The sequence below is a fragment of the Palaemon carinicauda genome, chromosome 31 (assembly GCF_036898095.1).
Source record: "Palaemon carinicauda isolate YSFRI2023 chromosome 31, ASM3689809v2, whole genome shotgun sequence".
NCBI lineage: Eukaryota > Metazoa > Arthropoda > Malacostraca > Decapoda > Palaemonidae > Palaemon > Palaemon carinicauda.
The window spans coordinates 21,365,096-21,382,758 of NC_090755.1; the positions used below are offsets into that span (position 1 = coordinate 21,365,096).

At 38.8% G+C, this 17,663-nt stretch overlaps 1 pseudogene; it reads right to left on the minus strand.

Annotated features, from left to right (window-relative positions):
• Positions 1 to 17,663, minus strand: part of LOC137624337 (zinc finger and BTB domain-containing protein 7A-like) — a 100,683-nt pseudogene that overhangs the window by 50,085 nt on the left and 32,935 nt on the right.

A 17,663-nucleotide genomic window follows, 5' to 3' on the forward strand; every position in this document is an offset into this window, starting at 1 on the left:
ATCAGCTTGGGTGCATCCAAAGCAGAGTCCAAAGATCCTCTCTTGAACTTCATTCAATCCTTAGCAAACTCAGTCCACTGCATACTGCCCTTACCAGGTTTGCTGGAACATAGCCACAAGTGTGACCAAGGAGCTGACATTAATAACAACAACAATCAAAGGACACAATCCAGAAAGAGAAAGACAGACTAGAATTCTTTAACAAGAGTGCCGGGAAAATACGTAATGTATGTACTCTACAGTAGCCGAAGTCACAGTGGTTGGAGCTTCCCCACCACACGACAGCTAGCTTTGTTTACCTCTTTAAAAGCTTAACGGCCAGTTTTCAGCTTTACTGGTCATACTCCCATTAAAGTTCTAAGGTTTGTATTACGTATAGGAACAAAGTGCTTTTTATTATATTTGTTGTGGCAACAAAGAAGAGTTTACACTATTCTTAGATCGAGACGCTCGCACTTTATAGATGCAGTATCAATGACTCGGGCAAGCTTCATCAAAATGAAATATTTTAGGAGCAGTTATGTATTAGAATGACAAATAATAGCTATTTACGGTCTTATTTTAACACTTATAATTATTCTAATTCTCTTAACAGCTGTTTATGGTCTAACTTGACACATTTCTAATAATAATTACAATCAAACTCTGTTAAGAGGGAGTGCCAGAGAAAGAATACTAACCCCTTCCCCATTAGAAGGTTCAGCTTTAAGAGGGTCTGCTGAAGACTGGGGATGAACATAGCAAGCTTCAGATTCATTACCAGGGGGTGGTTCTGCTAGGTCTTCAACATTAACTGGCTCTGTTCCCTCTTCAACTTCAACTTTCACAACAGCTTCTGGTATGATTTCCTGAAATGACAGAAACCTATAGAGGCCTTTGATGAAAAATGGACTTGATAAAAATTATTTTCCAAGGTCTATTAAGCTACTTGCAATATAACATGACAGTGGAAAAAAAATTATAATACAAAATTTCAATACAATTACCATTAAATTCACACGTACTGTACTGAACTCTAAAACAACCCACTTTATCATTATCCGTAAATGTGGAACAAGATTCAGTCAGCAAGGTGGTTGTCCCTTCACTTGCATTCTGAGAAATGGGCAATTTTGAGTCGCTCTGCTTCTGGTCACCTTTAAACATTCCTAAAAATTCTTTCATGCTTATTGTCTGAATTGGCTTGGGAGATACTTGCTGACGTTCAGATTCTCTAGTATACGGCGAGTAACGGACTGTTGTGAAACCTGGACGAATGTTGTGCTGAACAGGCTTTCCAATACAGGGAACAGATGGACTGGAATTGAGGGTCTGAGGTGGTACAGATGAAAATGAAGGTATGCCAGTTAAGGTCTTTGGTTTAAGGCTATCGGGGTATCTTTGATAAAACACACCAGCACCATTGTCCCCGTGTCTTAGACGCTTTGCATGAGGGCTTATTCGATCATCTGTTGGGCTCCAGGTGTGTGATAACCTATTATTTGTACACATGGTTTCATCTGGAACTGCTAATCCCTTAATCTGTAAGGCCTCTGCAACCATTATCAACTGAGTCAGATCACTCTGAGGCACACACACTATACCCTCATACATGTAACTTAACAGAGCCTCCATTTCTCGACACTGCACATCTTTCAATATGATGATGGGATGTTTGCAAGACGTTCTCTCAAACATCTGGAGAAAATAGTCGCTACACGTTGACAGGACAAGCTTGTGCACAGGATAAAATTTTCCACCACACGCCAAGGTCACATCCGTATAGATCTCCTGAAAGCCACAAGAATGTACATAATCCAAAAGCAAATACTAAAATAAAAATATATTAAGATTACTTAACATGAAATTATGTAAAGCTCTTTGAAAGGTACAAAGCATTAATAAATCATTATGAACAAAAACTTAATATGTATAGAAAATGGTATACTTGAAATATCAGACCTAAAATGTTGCATGCCATTAATACCTTTGCTACAATGACATCCAATTGACGTCAAAACATGGCCGGTAATACACATGATGTACTGGATACATCATTTACAAATATAAACCATATGAAAGTTAACTTCACTCATAAATGATTCAATAGAGTACAGCACACAGTCAAATATCATCCCTAGGATATTTCGCTAAAAATGTTCCTCCCCTTCCTGATACTAGTTGCTCCTCTTTTCTTCAGCCAACCAACACTTTAGGATTCTAGCCTTTATTCCTGATTGTGTAAGGGTTATTTTAGTGTGTTTTTATGTCACCAGTAGAATCAAATCACATCACTCTCTCTGGCCAAAGGCGACCTTCCCTATGCGAAGCATTACTCTAACCCCCTGCCACCCACCCCCAGCTTAGAGACGTAGGTATCCTCACGTCTCGCCCCACCACTAACCGAAACACTTGCTATTCTAGTCTTTATTCATGAGTATGTAAGGGTTACTTTAGTGTATTTCTATGTTAGCATGTGTGTTTAAATGACAAAGAAAGCACTCTCTTATGTGAGACGTAGCTGGGTCGTTCTCCCCACCCAAAGTACTCGCCCTCTGACTCCCACCTACAACGCCACCCAAAACACCCATCAGGCAAGTTGTTGGAAGCTTGTTTGACTGAATTCCATCACACTCTTATACTGTCTCTAAAATCACATCAAATTATCTCCATAGTATAAATTACCTGAAAATGTCTCAATCCATATTAATCTTCCCCTAATTTTTTCATAAATTTCCAAATTCCTACATCATTTATGTACTTGCATTTCACAGGCAACTTAGGATATTTGCTCAATATCGTATAACTTATCACATTTGTGACTGATAACTGTAAACATGATAACAAATTTTTTTCTTATTTTATTCCTTATTTTCTCAATTATCATTTCAACAATATAACATTTTCATGCCTTAGATATGTCCATAGTTTTCTTGAGTAAAAGTTAACCTAATGTCATATTTCCATTTACTGACCTTATAGGCAATATTTGTCATGCAAATGTGAACTGCGCATTTCATACCAAAAACTGGAATTACCAGAACTTCTTTGTCTAATGCAGGGGTTCCCAACCGGTGGGTCGCGACCCCCTGGGGGGTCGCGTAGCCTTGTTAGAAGTAGCTTGGGATAACATTAATTTTATTTCATCAGTTACATTTTTCATGCTCTTACATTTATTTTGTTTCGGTGCAAAGCAAAACGTGTGCTACGTGTGATACCTTGCTGCATTCTCATATGTATATTTTTGTGTGGGTATTATATTTTAGGGTAAGTTATTATTAAGTGATGATTATTATTCTCTTGTTTATCATGTTTGAAAATTTATTTTTTTCTTATGTTTGTGTATTTTGTTTGACGTTTATATGTTGTTTCTTAAACGATGGATTAGATTTTTCCCGTCATTTACGGAGTGGATTATTTCACTTTTCCACTTGTGACTTGAATATTGAAGACAAACTTGATTATTCTGACAGTTTTAGTTTTCTCTTTGAATTCTAAGTGGCTACGATTTACTATAAATTTGATGCCTATCTTTATGTGAGTTATTGTTATTTTAGTTCTTGTATGATTTTCTGTATTTTTGTTAGACAAAATTCATAAAAAGAAGTTATTCCTGCAAAACCTTTGAATAACAATCTTTTAATGTAGAGCTGTTAGCAAAAGGAAGAGCAAAGTTATCAAGAGATAGATGAAAAATCTGTCTGAATTTTTTATATTTTTTGGTGGACAAAACTACAGAAATTTATAGAAAAGAACTTATTTCTGCAAAACCTTCGAGTAACAACCTTTTGCTGATTACACTTCTTTTTCGCTCTTCTGGCAATATGTTTCACGTGTATCTATTTGTTCTTAGTCGGGCATTTTTTTATTATTATTTACGTGTCTATCGTATGCATTGAGAAATTTATACCCGGCTCGTAAATTACTCACCACTAGTCAGTGTTCCAAAGTGTGCATTATTCAACATTTTTACTTTATTTTAACAAGGAGATAAGTAAGCAGTAGAGGTGAGTTGTGTCTGGCAAGCATGCTGTTTTGATATGACAGGATTTGAATTTCTTCAAACGGCATGAACGGTGTCTTAAAGGCCAAAGATTCGATAGAAAAAGTTTCAACTTTTTTCCAAGAGGAAGATCTTCAATGGGAAAACGTGTGTGGGGTTTGTACGGATGGGGCACCAGCTATGCTGGGATCGAAATCAGGATTCCAATCGAGAGCGAAAAAGCTAGCACCTCAAGCAAAGGGCTTCCACTGCATGATTCACCGATATGCTCTCGCCAGTAAGACTCTCCCTGCTTCTCTGCAGGAAGTGCTTGAATCTGTAATCAAAATTGTAAATTATATCAAGACTAAAGCACTCAACACTCGCCTATTCAAAGAACTATGTAAAGACATGAATGCTGACCACGAAGTCCTTCTCTTCTACACAGCAGTACGTTGGTTGTCGAAAGGAAACGTTATTAATCGTGTCTTTGAAATGAAAGATGAAATAAAGCTATTCCTGGAGACTCAAGAAAGGAAAGATCTTGTTGTCCTCTTCGAAGATGAAGCATGGAATAAAAGGGTTGCGTACCTAGCCGACATTTTTGACCAGCTGAACAAGCTCAATTTGAAGCTTCAAGGAAGGGAAACACATGTTCTCCTTTTTCAAGATAGTCTTCGGGCCTTTGTTTCCAAACTGCAAAACTTGCGTCGGAAAACCAATCTTGGAAACATCGCTATGTTTGAAAAACTTTTTGGAGTGATGGATGAGTCTCACATCCAACTGGATCAGTTCCTCAAGGATGAGATTACCGAACATCTTCAGTCTCTAGAAAAGGAAGTTAAGTGTTACTTGCCTAAGCTTTCATAGGAACGGGAGGCCCTGGTAAGGAACCCATTTTGTACTGAACTTGATGTATCCAGCATCCCAGATGAAATCCAAGATGAATATCTGGATCTAAGGAACGACTGACTATTCAGCTCGTGATCTCTTCAAGGTGAAATCCGTGACTCAGTTCTGGTGCGGTATGTATCAGTCATACTCCAAAATCAGCATGATAGCTTTACGTGTCCTTGTTCCATTTGCTTCTACCTACTCGTGTGAAGCAGGATTTTCCACTCTTGTCAATATGAAAACAAAGAATAAGAACAGATTGGATGTTGGAGATGACATGAGACTGGTTCTAACAAACGTTCGGCCACGAATTTCAAAGCTTGCTGCTGAAATGCAACATCAGGCATCCCACTAGCTGGGTTGGATAGCTGTTCAAACCTATGTTAATATTATTTTAAGAAATATATGTCCTCTTTGTGAATTCAGGTTGGACCAATGTGATTTAATTTGCTAATAAATAATTACAGCAATTTTAAATGTTTTCTTAGATGTTTCTTTCCCTCTCCTTAACAGAAAATAAAAGGAAAATTAAGCTGATGATAGTAAGCCCTAAGTAGGGGGTCGCATGGGTTTCAGATTTTTAGCAAAGGGGTCGCGAGTGCAAAAAGCTTGGGAACCCCTGGTCTAATGAATGAAATACACTCACTCACTCAACATAAAATCCGTTACCGACAAGTAGTTTTAGATCTTTCAACGGTTATCTATTGTGGAATTATTACGAAATCACAATAACTTCACAATGAATATGAAATTTTATTTTCACAGAATCCCAGTACTTTAATATTACTTAGAGTAAAATAATTACACAAATTCTGAAAATTTATTCTACAATTACTTACTTGTGAATAGAAAGATTTTTAATTCTTTAGAGTGAAACAATAGAAAATAAAGCAAACTTATGAAAAATTTATTCTGTAATCAGCAGCAAAACAAATAAAACATGGATATGTAGGTTATCATGTGTGCATGTACAGTATATCCGATGGTGACAAACCTCTTACACAGCTACTGAAGGCAGATCCGCTGCCTCGTAGTGAAAGGGTTAATAGGCAACTTTTAAAAGGCAATTTGTATTTTTCCTAACTATACAAACCCGAGTCCTTTAATAAGAGTATGAATTCAGCGTAGCTGGAAACTCGGCTGTTACAATTTATAACAAGGTGTAAATAATTACTGGCGGGTAGTGGAGGAAGGGCAACACCCCTGCCAGCTCACCAAGTAGACACTGACCTTTACCAAGGGCTTGAGGTGGAAAGTGTAATTTAAATGACACTGGTTTGTATAATTAGGAAAAATACAAGTTACTTTTAGAAATTTGGGATTTATCCTACACGAATACAAACCCTCATCCTTTACCAAGGAAATTATCCTTAGGTGGAGGAAAGCTCCTATAATCAAACTGGCTCATTTAGAATCCTGGGATTATGTATAAAAAAGGATGACAGCTTTAACTTATTAATGAGCTAACTGAACTGGCTGCCAGTAAAAACAAACTTAATTTCCAGTTTGACCATTGTGTTTCTTACTGAAAAAGCAAAGTTTAAGTTTAGTATAATTGAATAAATCTTATATCCTCATTTGATGATCATTCTAATGTTTTCCTTTTGAAAGAGAAAAATTTTTGGTTAGCAAATAAGGAAATTACCGATTATCAAATTCCACAAACTAATTTCTTGATTTTTCTTCATAGAAATAACAAATCTTCTAATAGCAAATTATTCAAGCATACAACAATTAAATAACTATAATCCAATAAAAATTTCCAGAGAGAGAGAGAGAGAGAGAGAGAGAGAGAGAGGAGAGAGAGAGAGAGAGAGCTTTTCTTATAACTACGGTAATACAAATTTATATTTTCATCACTGTATGAACCTCTTAATTTTTTTATAATTACAATTTTTTTGCAGTGTTTATCATTGAATAGTTTACATGTGATGATGTGTTATCTATAAAGTTGTCATGTATATTTGTTTTTATTACTGGGCTGTGCATGGAGGTTAACTGAGCAAAAACCAGGTGCAAAGAAGTGCGGACGATTTAAAAAAGTGGACACTCAAAACTTTTAAATACTATTCGGACCTCTGTACCGACAAAAACCAAACCCACAAAGACAGAGGATCAACTGTATCTACATCTGTCCAGTTATATAGGATTCCAACAGCTGTACCCCAAGGGAGGCAAGAAAAGAGAAAAAAGGGCCAGACATTCTCCCTCTCGAATTAGAATTAAGTCGTAACCTCTATCTTGGACATGAGAATTTTGGTCCTGTAAGGGAGCTAGGGTCACTATACCACTTACTGAGCAGCAACCACAGGCCTGAGTGAAAGCATGTCTAACGACCTGCGAGTGAATTCTCGCACATAATATGGAGTGAAGGTGGTTCGATGTTTCCTTACTCCAGCGTCTAAAACTTGAGCTACCAAGAAATATTTTTTTTTTTTAAAGCAAGAATACTGTAGCACCAACTCCTCTGATCTCATGGGCGTGCACCTTCACTTGTTCTGATGCTCAGATGGCTCTAGGACGTAATGCTCTGTTAATTTTCCTCTGCAGTCAAAAGGATATTGTATTTTTTATGACTTTTTTTATTCTGCCAGTGCTTATGGCCAGTGCTTACGGACAGGTTTTGCAACCTGGTTCTGGCAGCCCGGGTTCTTTTAGGGTAGCACCTTAATGTCCTTACAAGAGACAAAAGTAACTCATCTGGATCATCCGTTACTTCCCCAAGTGAAGATATTGTAAAAGACGAAAACTTGGAATCCAAGGTAGATTGATTTAGAGTTTTTGCTACAAAGAAATGACCTGCCTCCAGTGTTCAAAATGAGAGAATGAATACAAAATCCCATGCAATTTGCCTACCCCTTTTCATTGAACTCTGGGCAAGCAGAAACAGTTTTTAGGTTAATGTCCTTATGCGACAATTGACGGTTCACATGGAGCTCTCTTTAAAGACTGCAGCACTGCTGGAAGTTGAATCTCACAGGGAGAATAGGTCTGCTCCATACTTTTGACAAGTACCGATAATTCCCACAACGAGGAAATATCCACTCTTCTGTCCCAGTTTCTAGCTCAAGGCTGAACAATACCCTTTTACTGATGAGACAAATTGTTTCTTTCATTTTGTTGGCAAGCTACAAAATCTGCCTCTAGTAGATTAAGAGGCTCAGAGGAGAAATATTCCTACTAAAGCACCAACCAAAAAAGATGGCCCACTTTGCTTGAAACATCAATGGAGGATTTCCTGAAGCATCATGAATCCTTCGTACGGTCTCGCTCAAAAAGCCTCTTTCTCAGAGGTGGTGCTGGATAACTTCACTCAGTGATGTGATAGGGATTCTACAGAGTTGTGGAACCTCTTCACGTGAGGCTGACAACATGTTGTGACGCAGGAACCTCTCTCAGAACTTGAATTAGTAGATGCAAAAAGTCTGGGTACCATTCTTTTTGAGACCACTTTGGAGGTATTAAAGCAAACTTTAGGTCTTTAAATGAAAACCCGTTATCACCTTATCAAGAAAGCAAAACGCAAAAGCATAGACATCGAGGACACCCCATGGATGTCCACACATGTCCTCGAGTGGTGCTGTTGGGGAGCAGTAGACTGGCAGTTTTCTGATAATCTGATGAGTCATTTAGCGAACAATGTCTATTATCGGGGAACCCCACAAAGTCAGGAGCTTCATAGCTACTTGGGGATGCAGGACTATTCTGACCCCCCTCCGACTCACATGTCCACTATGACATTCCTCTAGCTGGGAATGAACTGGACTGAATGGACTATTGCATTGTGGATAGCCCATTTGTGCACTGACATCAATATCTGACAAAGAGAGAGTGATACTACCACCATTCTTGTTGACATATGACACTACGGTTGCATTGTTGTTCATCAAAGCAACCGAGTAACCAACTCGCAGATACTGGAAGTGTTGAAGTGCCAGGTAAGCTGCCTTCAATTCCAGATTGATTGATTGAGAGTTTTCTAGCATCATGACATCTAAGGTCATTGATGCAGATATCATTTGCTACAAATAAAGAATAAAAGTTAATTCAATTTTAAACAATAGAAGTAAAGCTGTCCTTATAAATCTTAAATGGCTTTCAGAAGACCTCCTTCTGAAATAAGTCTAAAGATACTGCTAGCATGGTGCAACATAATATATATATATATGTCCAAGAACCTTGGCAAGGATGACCCTGCCATCATCACCTCGAGCCTTAAACATACCTATTTCTTGAAGTACTAAAAGTGGGGCATTCTGTCAACATTCAATTCCAAAACATGGATGTATTGAAACTTTACCTCATTATCCTGATATCAGATGGCCCAAGGGTAAAAGGGAGGGCCCTCTATTTGACACTTGTCAACAGGAGAACTGGAGAGGAACACTGAGGGTGAGCCCCAAAACAGTTTCTCGTCATCTAGCCACCAAAACCAAAGTAAGTAGAGTTTGATGTCGTGTTCGATTGGTAACAATGTCCGGAGTCTGCAGTTTTGCGACTAGTGTCTTTTTAGGCCTAATTGTAGCGATCATAGATAGAGAAGACCTTGAGAAACAAGTTTCTCAATGACGTCAAGTGACCAAGATGTCACCACTGTTGTGCTGGTAACTGTGATTGATGAAGAAAAGGCTGAACTACCTTCTTGAATCAGGTTACCGTGTCCTGGGATGGATAAACCTTTCATGTTACAGAGTATGTCCATGCCCAGGTATATCATTCTTTGCTATGGAAAAAGCTAGGATTTTTTTAGATTCATCATAATCCCAGATTGTGATAAAACAAGAGGTCTGTCCCAACAATGAAAAAGTTGGGACCGAGTCTGCCAGTATTAGCCAGTCATCTAGATATTGAATCTGACAAATTCCATTGACATAAGACCCTTCTAACACTAATGTAAATAGAGCGAATAACTGGTGGGTTGTGGTCTAGCCATGTTGCAGCTTGAAGGGTTGGCACTAATGAGGCCTCTGAAGCCATAAATGTAATGTGTTGGGCAGCAAGTCTTCTAGGCAATATAGACAAGGTCAGGGTAGCAACCGCTTGGTCTACAGGCAGGGAAGACTGGTGAGTCCTGCAGTATGTAATAACACTCCTACCTTGCACAGGCCCGTAGGATTAGCATTTGGTTGAGAGCAACTCCTGTCTGTTCCCAATGGAATGACTTTTGGTATCATCTTTTCCCTTACTCTCCCTAAGGTAAAACAATACTTTGCATGAATGGATGATAAGGCCAATGGCCTTACTCCGACTGGTAGTATGCATGCTTATTTTTGCGAGAGGACAGGTAGCTGGTATGTAAGCTCTTTTATAGCATACTGGTGTATGACTTCAGGAAGGAATATTCTTGGCAAGTATTCTCTCATCTAGTGAAATTCACTAGTAAACAAGGAATTATAAAGTTTCTTGCCTTACTAGAAGGCTAATGTGAGCGCTTTTCAGATGAGCGTATCTTTCTAAACGGGCAAATGAGAATGGTAAAGGGTTTCCGAGCTAGAGATCGTGAAGAGGTGTCACATCAAGGTTCAACGAGTGCACACTGCTTGGGGAAGTACTGGCAATCAAAAGCTTGTGTGTTAACTAATGAGCAAGCTTGTGCGCAAACAAATAGGTGAGCACAAGTGTGTGAATGCTCCAAATTAGATGAATAAATACAAATAGATGGGCACTCCCCTACCCCAAGACCAAAAAAATGAGAGCGTTAGGGGAGGTGCTCCCATAGGAACATACTCTAGCAAGCCTGTAAGAGAGCAGATGAGACTGTAATTGATCGCAAGCAGGTGAGATTATGCTTAATTGATCACGAGCAGGTTAGATGGCATGAGGCCGATGGTGAGCAGTTGAGGCAGCATTTCCATGGGTGTGTACGATCGCAAGCATATGGGGTGGTGATCCCAAGATGTGTGCTATAGGAAATGGCCATGTTAAAAAACGGGTAATCAGAAATGGCGCGAAATCGCGAACAGATGCTCCCATAAGAGAATGAGACACCAAACGGATAAGATGGCACACTCTTGAAAGAGCGCAAACACCTAGTAGCGCTCTAATGGGCGCCCGAACAGGGGAGATTTCTTGTAGGAATGTGTGACCATGAACACGTGGTGTGGCTCCACCTTTACATGTGCATGATTACGGACAGCCTAGGCGAAAAGTGTAATGCGTAATCTTGCCAACTCTTTCTTCGTCCTCGGTGAAGGACTGGGGAACACCTTCACTGAAATGGTAGAATCGACTTGCAGGTAGTCAACGACTTACGACTGAGATAAGGACCGAGAGATACGTCTTAAGACAATCTGGACGTATGTCAAACTTAAAATGTGAAGTTTCCGAAGATTTATCATGATGTGCCAGCAATCATCCAAGTCACATTTTATCAAAATTTTCTTACTGTACAGTATTTCATTATTTAATTTTCTTGTTTCACAGAATATCATGTGCTCTATTGAATCATTTTTGAATTTATTTTTCAATTCTTGACGCACTTTACCAATCATGAATTACGTAAATCTTTGTTTACCTTTGGTCATGATCAGCTGATCTGAAGGTCCCGCTACTGTATCGAAAGTTAGCTCACATACAAATGGCATATCTATTATATAATTTCTTAATTTATTCCAAATATCTTCATGATGAATATTGCATCAGCACCAATATGTTACACGATATCACAGTTTTCATACACTTCATTTATAGCCATTATTATTAGTTGTCATGGGGATACGTTCTCGCTTTTTCTCTGTGCGTGTGTGTGGGCAAGTGCCTGTACGGGTAGTTCATTTTTAAAGCTTCATACAGCACAGTATTCAATTTTTAGTTCATTAATAAGCCATATTTGATCAGGCCTTATTATATTTAATTGTGATTTATTAAAGTATGTCTTTTCTATTTTTCAATTTCTTGAGCATTTCAATAATCTACAATCAATTTTGATTTACTTTAGTATGTATCAGTTGATCTCAAGATCACGCTACTGCATTGCGATTATGTGCACATGCAGTACTAATAACAGTTTAAATAATATTCTTAACTTATTTGAAATCTCTTCATAATGAATATTACATCAGCACCAATATGCTATAGGGCATCACAGTTTCCATACAGTTCATTTATAGACCTTATTATTAGTTATCATATGAATACGTTCTCTCCCTCCACTTTGTATCATTACTTGATTCAATAATGGGAATACTTTAATAAGATTACTCAGTAATACACCAAAAGGAAATAATTCAGTTTGCCAGCGCGCATTCCGCCATACATATGACGTCACAGGATATGAGCCATGAACTTGACAAAGATTGACTTGCGAAATATGTAAAACCCTTTTTTTTCTTGCAAGAAATGAAAGCAAATATCAACTTACCAAGCAAAAGTATTTAATTTTTACAATCTAAAAGAAAATATATTTCTAAGAAAATATTTGTCCTATTAGCAGAGATGAAATAAACTAGAATACTGTCATATTTAAGCTAAATAGTACAGTGATACCTCGGTAGTCGAACGACTCTATACTCGAACAATTCGGAGTTCGACCAAAATTTTCGAGAAATTTTTGCTGCGGTGCTCGACCAAAAATTCGGTACTCGACCAGCCGAACACGTGACGACCGCATGGGCTTTGTGATGATCGCGCCATCTCGGCCACTCTCGCTTGTTCGGGAAGCATCAGTTCTCTCGAGAGCGTCACTCAGACAACGCGCGATCAGCATTCGTTGTGATTTAGTGATTTTCAGTGCTTTTAATTGCTTTTTTAGCTTTCATAATGAGTCCCAAGAAAGTAATGAGTGTTAAGGGGAAGGAGAAGAGGAAAACAGTGCGAACAACGATCGAGTTGAAGAAGGAAATTATAGCGAAATATGAGAATGGTGTACGAGTGTCCGATTTAGCGGTAGAATACGGAATGGCGAAGTCGACCATTTCTACGTTTTTAAAGCATAAAGAAATGATTAAGAAGGCGAATGTTGCAACGGGAGTTACGGCGGTAACTAAGCAAAGGCCACAAGTGATTGAGGAGATGGAAAAGTTGCTTTTAATATTTATTAAAGAAAAACAGTTGGCCGGGGAAAGTGTTAGTGAAGCGTTCATTTGTGAAAAAGCGTTGCATATCTATGAAGAATTAGTGAAGAAAAGTCCGAGTACCAGTGAAAGTGATTCATTTACATTTAAAGCGAGCAGGGGTTGGTTTGAAAAGTTTCGTAATAGAACAGGTATTCATCGTGTTACTAGGCATGGGGAGGCAGCTAGTTCGGATCAAATTGCAGCCGATAAATACGTGGGGGAATTCGATCGGTACATAAATGAACAAAATTTGATCGCACAACAAGTCTTTAATTGTGATGAGACTGGGTTATTTTGGAAGAAAATGCCAGCCAATACGTACATTACCAAGGACGAGACGAAGATGCCAGGTCACAAGCCAATGAAAGATAGGCTAACATTGTTGCTGTGTGCAAATGCAAGTGGCGATTGCAAGATCAAACCCTTGTTAGTGTACCACTCGGACAACCCCCGGGTGTTCAAACGAAATAATATTTGTAAAAGTGCACTACCAGTTATGTGGCGCTCGAACACTAAATCTTGGGTCACAAGACAATTCTTTACTGAGTGGATAAACGAAGTGTTTGCCCCCCAGGTTAAGGCTTACCTCATTGAAAAGAGCTTGCCAATGAAATGTCTTCTGGTTATGGACAATGCTCCTGCACATCCTCCAGGTCTCGAGGATGACTTGAAAGAAGAATACAGCTTTATCAAAATCAAATTCTTGCCCCCCAATACTACTCCCATACTCCAGCCCATGGACCAACAGGTCATTTCAAACTTCAAAAAACTCTATACCAAGGCCCTTTTCAGAAAGTGTTTTGAAGTGACCAGTGACACGAAGTTGACCCTAAAGGAATTCTGGAAGGAACACTTCAGCATCCTCAACTCTGTTAACATGATTGACCAAGCTTGGCGAGGTGTGACCTATAGGACATTGAACTCTGCCTGGCGTAAGCTGTGGCCATCATGTGTCACAGAGAGGGAGTTTGAAGGTTTCCAACCAGAGGCGGGTCCAAGCACTGCTACCCCTGTAATTTCTGATGACACTGATGTCGTTGAGGAAATTGTTGTCATGGGCAGGAGTTTGGGGCTTGAGGTCGACAAGGATGATATTGATGAGCTTGTAGAAAGCCATTCTACCGAGTTGACTGTGGAGGAATTGTTGCACCTGCAACAACAACAGCAGCAGGATCTGATTGTGGAGCAGGAATCTTCAGAAGAGGATGAGGTAAGGGAGGATGTTCCAAGTTCTCTCATCAATGAAATTTGTTCCAAGTGGGCAGATGTGCAGGCTTTTGCTGAAAAATACCACCCAGAAATTGCAGTAGCAAACCGGGCAGTGCATATGTTTAATGATAGTGTCATGTATCATTTTCGAAGAATACTGCAGAGGAGGAAGAAACAATTAACAATAGACCAGTTTTTCACAAAAGAAAAGAAAGCTGCTACATCAAAGCCTGTTTCTCCTCCAAAGAAGAGACAAAGAAGAGAAGAAACCCCTGAAATAGATCTGCCCACCCTTTCATTGGAGAGAGAAACAACTCCTGAAGGAGAACTACCCCGCCACATCATGGAAGGGGACTCTCCTTCCAAGCAGTAACCTCCCCCTTCCATCCTCTCCACATCCATCCCTGTATGCCATCGAACCGCTGCTCAAAGGTATGTTCACTACAGTACAGAAAATGGTTTAAAATTGTTTTATTTTAGTACAGTAAATGGTTTAAAATTGTTTTATAGGATTTTCTGACCAATTTCATACACATTTAGATAATTATTGTTGTTTAGGTACACGTTTTATTAATATTTTGGGCCTGTTCGAGTGCTTGGGAACGGAATAGAATATATACCATTATTTCTTATGGGGAAAAAAAATTCGGTACTCGAACAAATCGGAGGTCGAACACGGATCTCGAACGGATTATGGTCGAGTACCGAGGTATCACTGTACTCATAATAAGACGATACAGACACAAAATACATTGTATCGTTACTTGATATTTTGATAATGGGAATACTAATACTAATCGTTAACCTATTGGAAGGGAATCACTACAGTATTGGCCGGTCGCTTTCCGCCGGTAATATGAAGTCACCAGACATAAGATATGAACTTAACAGATTTTAAAACTTTTCTTAATATATTTTTTACTGAAAATGGATACTGTAAATTATCAATAAAAGAAATTACTAACTCACCAAAATAAATAAGTTCAATTTTATACAAGAAAATAGATTATTTCCAAGGAAGATTTTTCCTATTTTTCCTATTAGTGTACTATTTCTGACATACTTGTGACGTCATCACAGTGAAAAAAGTATTAGTAAAGTCTAAGTCATAAGTTTCATAGATCATAACTTGATGACTACCTGTATATACAACTTTTATCAATTGGTCTTAAAGGACTAATCATCTAATAAGGGAAGAGGAAGAAGAAGGGGCACCATTTTCTTTCGATCAGTAGTGAGTACAAAGTTAGCTGACTACGTGTCTACACCGAACACGCTTAAGAGGCACAAACAGGCACTCTTACAGGAATAGTTTCCCTCCATTCAGCAAGTAATATTCTGTATCAGCTATTCCCTGTCCGCCTGGAAAGGGAATGGGATAGTGTTAACTACTAGCCCGCTATGCACCAAGGCAAGCACTTCAAATGAGTATGCCTGTCATCCTCGCTAGTTCTGTGATCATCGAACGCTCACTCGTAATCGCGATCATGCATTCAGGGGGTAAGAAAATATCTCCCCTTGAAGAGAACAAGTTAAGGGTAGCATGCTCGAGTCAATGGGATCATGTGAAACTGTCGCTGTGTGTGGTAGTTTTAAGCAAGCTAGAGTGGAGTGCACTGCTGTTGTGCACAACACAGGCTTGCTAACATTAACCGTGCTAGTTTGAGAGCACGCTGTGTTGTGCGTGTTGAGCACACTGAGCACTGATAAGGTCTTTCGAGGCAGAGTTTCCCAATCTAGTTGGAGAAGGCTGTACACGTAAACAACGTATCCGAGTTCAAACCCTAGCGCTTGGACACACATTGCTCGTAAATGCACATATCATATACATGACTACGGTCTCTCTTTCGCGAAGGAGAACTTGTTCCTCCCAATAATATCTTCTTTGTCGAACTCACAGGGGCTTAAACAATCAGGGAAGTAAGGGTGGAATATTAGCCAGCCGATGGAGTTCAGACTCGATGACAATGTCATAAGACACTGAAGTTTTATTCCCCTTCAAAGAATCAAGTGCTAAGAGTAGCCTTTCTCTGGAGGGAGAACCCTGCAACCCCAGGGAATTCCAAAGGTGTAGCACGTCATCATCAATGGGAACAAGATCAGAAACTTAGACACTTCCCAAGGGAGAGGGTCATCTGTTGCACCAGGGAAACAGGTGAATCTCTCAACCGCAAGAGTAGTCGAAGAGTTAAAGAAAGAAAAAATTTTTAAAACCAAGTTTGAAGAGAAGTCAAAAGCAGGACAGTAATATCCAGTGGCTAGAATCAAAATGACTGTTCAGTGTACCAGCAAGGAGGCGTGGCTTCCCTGCCACTAGCTGGTAATTACTGGCTACTGCCAACACCTTGATATAAGTTTTAACTGTCGAGATCCATTAATGTTTGAATCAATCTCCTAATTAAAGGATGAAGGTTTGCATTCATGTAGGAACAACTGAATATTTTGTAAAAGAATAAAATGACCCGTTATAAAAAATCTTGTTTGAAAAAAATAAATTTTCTCCTCATTCTAATGATATACCTAATTTTAGAATATAAGGGAGATTGATAAAATCATATGATGATAATTATGTTTTTGAGTTATAAACGTCCAAAAATTTTTAATGTAATGTTAGTTTTCCTCTTCGAAAAACTGAAGTAATAACATCAAAATTACCCTACCTGTGGTGTAATTCTAATTGGGTTATATAACCCATCTGTCCCATTACTGTTTCTCGCATTATTGCTCCTGGTCCCACCCAGCTGATACTCCGCATGGTTTGCCATGCTGCATCAGAGTTATATTCACTTTCTTCCTTTTCATGCTAAATGAAGACGTCTTGGTGTGTTAATTGTTTTTTAAATGTTCATTGGAATTATAAAAAAGGCATTACACTTATCAAAACGTGCAGAACGACTAAGCTCACGAAAGTAAACAAAGGGACATAGTTATTCTCCAGAATCTATGGGACAACAAGTTATTAAGACTTGCTCAAGTGAGCTGTGTCATAATTTTGATAAAGGTTGATAACTCCCCTTTAGATGTGTGCAACTGTCAGATGTACGAGGAGAAACTTTTTAATTAATATTGGTATGCCAAAATGGCCATACAAATGATACATCTGCCAAACATACGAATGCAGATGCTGTAGTTAGGATGACACCAACAGGGGAAAAAAACCTATATCTCTTATTTATCAAGATAAACTAAACTGCTTAACATTAAACGATATGTTTTCATCCATATATACTGTACCTAGAAACTATTTTGTTGGAAAAAATATTCAAGAACAATCATGGCAACTGGTACCCTAATTGAACAGGAAATACACTTCAGAAAATACATTGGCAGGCACTTTATGAGTACTTCTTACAATAAAATAAAAAATTTGGAAATAATTTTCCTGACTAAACAAACCTAGAGCTCTTTACAGTGGAGACATATTTCAGCGACAGCTGAAACCAGACACGAGAGTTTTAGCACAGTATAACTACCCACCAATAGTTAGCAGGAGGGGGGGAGCTGGATTAGACCGACCACCCCACTCACACCCACACTAGTAACAA